The sequence below is a fragment of the Bombus impatiens genome, unplaced genomic scaffold (assembly GCF_000188095.3).
Source record: "Bombus impatiens unplaced genomic scaffold, BIMP_2.2 scf_0647, whole genome shotgun sequence".
In the NCBI taxonomy this organism is placed as follows: Eukaryota; Metazoa; Arthropoda; class Insecta; order Hymenoptera; family Apidae; genus Bombus; species Bombus impatiens.
In genome coordinates, this window is record NT_177066.1 from 1,315,827 (window position 1) to 1,319,381 (window position 3,555).

Genomic DNA, 3,555 nt, shown 5'->3' on the forward strand with positions numbered 1-3,555 from the left:
GAAACGAGCCCGATGGTAAGCAGTCGCTGGATTAAAAGGGGTTTGCTACGTCCTCGAAACATCGAAAGGAACGCGCCACCTCCTCTTTAACGTTTCGCAGCCTTTGTTCCGGCGTTCTGGCTCTCGGTCGCACCGTGCCAACTATACGGGCCGTCGATCAAATGGAAACGGCAGAAACGTGGTATCCTCGTTTCTCTTACATCGGACACCTATGCTATATTATTCGCACGATAGGAAACGCGGAATGCATTTGCAAGACGCGCGCACGTTAAAACGAAACTCCTACGTATTGCGCGTTGGCACGCGTTTGGTATTTTGATTTGGCGTTGGCACGTGTCACTCGCTCGCGAAGAAACCGTTCCTAATATATGCTACCTGGCACATTCGGCCTTCTCTTATCTGCGAGGCCTGTGTCAGGTGAGTTTTGTGGGAAAAAAAGGTGGACGCAGGTCTCTAACTAGCGTCGTCTTACGCTGACTCGCACGATTTATCTGCAGGTAAAGTACGACTGTTGCATAGTGGCATCGTGGCATAAATCTGCCAAGCCCTAGAAACTCGTTCTCACACTCGGTTTATTGCGTTTCAAAATTTCGTAGCTCGGACTTTCAGCAAACTCGCGATCCGTTCGAACAACGCGAACGCGTTCTACGATCTTTTTTGGCGAAATCCTGAACGCGGCGACGACGACGACGACACGTTCGACGGAATCGAGCATCGATTCGAACGATCGTACAAAATTTTTCGGAAAAAAATTCTCCTTCGCATCCGCCGCTTCCTGTCGCGGACAGCGTGGCCGTGGCCGCGCCCGCGCTGACACCAACAATAAAGGCTTGACGCCATAGAGGTATTTGCCACTGTTATGTCGACAATATGTTCCGGATCCTTAATAACGTCGACAGCGAGCGGTATTAAGAGGTATTACAAAGCGACAACACTTGAATACGCGTCGAGGAGGGTTCTCACTCTTGAAAAGAGCATCTGAACGCAGAGAACCCTGTTGCCCCCTCGATGTTATTATGAACTCCCTCCATTCACGCCACGTTCCTGTCTTTCCCTGTAACCTTTCCCCTCTCTCGTTCTCCTTCTCTCTCTCTCTCTCTCTCTCTCTTTTTTCCCATCTCCTGCACCTCTACTTTCATCCTCCTTCCAATCCGATAAACTTTCTCCGGTCCTCTTTTTCCGACGAACCCTCGTAAACGATGCAACCAGTAGGTAGGTACCCGCGTACGCGTACACGACATCCTGCGCATTCACGAGTCGATCGACGGCAAATCGAAAATTCAGCGAATCGTCGGACGTCCACTTTCTCGATCCTCTGTCGTAAATTTGTTCGCCTCGTGGGTAATACGGAAGGTTCTAGCCCGATAAAACGAACGGCACGCGATAAAACAAGGTAGAACGACGGGGTAAAAAATGCGAAACAAACGAAGAGAAAGTTTGGCGGGCGTCGCGTTACATCGTTGAATCTGTCGGTTCGAAGCACCCCAAAGGGGGGTAGATAGGCGCGTACATAGGCGACCAGCGTCAGCCCTCCAACGTCTCTGATTCCCGTGTTCCGCGTATCATTGTCCCCCTTTTCCACCCGGGAACTGGCTTTCGAGCGATGAAATTGTCCGTACCGCAACCAAGATTTATTTAATTAGACGTTACACCCTCGTTTCGCGTTCGTGGTTCATCCTCGGGAAAGCAAGCGGAATTTTTGTCGGTGACAAATCAATTTCCGTTGGTTTGGTCGAGGCTGAAGATCGAAGCGCGTTTGTAGAAAACACCGTAGGCGACGAGGAACAAATTTTTCAACGGCAAGAGAAAACTCGTACGTTGTAACGTGGTCGAGGTTCGCGAAAAAGAAAACCGTCTCTGTAGAAAAAAACTTTGATGCGCCATCTTTTATTCGTTTAGAGAGACGACGTAGACAAAAGCGAAGATACGATCGACTCGAAACGTTTGTACTATGCCAGTGGCACCGTGTTCTAGCGTTATTTATAGCTACTTGGAATAGAAAATTGCGCTTAAATTCTGTGCCGCGGTATTCTCATTGGCGAGTAGAACATTTTCCACTAGAGAAACGACGTTTTTCAATTCTGACGCTTACAGTGTGCTCTGCGAGCACACCCTTCGATCGTCGGATAGTCGCGAAACGCGATGGAAGCTCGCAAGACTTTTCGACCGACGATACCCGACACGTCTATACGAGTTCGTAGGGACGAAATCGAAACGCGCGATGTTACGACGATTCTTTGCGCTGACCGTGCAAACATTTCAAGGCCATGCCATTCTTCTATCGGCTTATCACCGTCAAGTCGTCCAGGCTATTCGCTGCGTTATGAGAATCGAGTAATTATCGCGTCATACCTCCGAGAGTCGTATTTATAGCGCCTCCAGGAAGCGTCTCTTCGGTCCATCCACGTGTACGGCCGATTAAAACGCAACAACCAGCCACGGACGAGTTGGCGTTCGTGCTCCGAGACCGATGCTTCGATAATATCGCGCGTCACCGTATTTCTTTTTACTTTGATGTAATAAGAAAACGGATGGAATTTGGGACAACGCGCGAAGGCTAATCGAAGAACGGCCGCCGTTTAACCGGCTGTCGACATCCGATCCGATAGTAGGCGTTTCTCCTTTGCGGTTTACGCAAACTCCATCGTGTAGTTAACCGTTCGAAAGCAAACACTCGGGGCTCGCTAGCTTGTCACAATATGGTCGCAATTTGTTTTCGAGACCGGGGGAACAGGTAGCTCGAGCGGCTTTTGTTGCGAACTAAACGGATTCCCGGCGAGCTAACCGCTGTACGTATTTCGCTCAACAAGGTGTGAAGTACGTTTCAAAGAGGAAACGAAAAGCCTATTCGACCGTTAAAGTCGAATCGCGTGCTACGAAATGTCGGGTAAAACGCCCGCTATCGTCTTCTCGGAGATGATTTTCGCATCTTTTCGTTTTTCCCAGCTATCCTTCGCCAGACGTTTCTTCCCATCGCTGGTCGTTCCTTTAATCGCGTACGCGGCGGAAATTAAAGCAACGCCATCAAACGGGAGTGCAAAAGCCGCGATTTATTAAGGGATCCCTCGCGCGGCGGTGTCACGCGTGACGTAACTTATGGTTGGACAGCGATGCGAACGATACAGAGCACGAGAGAATAGCCGTATATAACGAAGGTTATGGTGTTACCGGTGGATGCTGGAGTGGCAGGGTGTCCAGTGACTCCCATGTCGGCTTGTTATCCGGACCGCCTCATCGTTATCTGCAATTACCCCAAAACAGCCCCTAGTTTATAAATTATAGGCCATCCCCGTTCCCGTCCGCATCCCTCTGCCTATCCCTATCCCTCCTTCGTTCGTCCGTTCCTGCTTTGTGCCTGGAACCCCCGCCAGGATCGCATCTGTCATCAAACCTGACCAATTACGCTCAATTATTTTGCCAACCCCTTTTACATCCTGATCGTTGTTATGTCGCGATGCCGTCGTTACGCGTTGTCGCGTCATCCTCCGCAAACGATTTTCATCGTTCGAGAGAATACTTTTTACGACCGACGAACGAGCAAAACTGGAAGGCCGC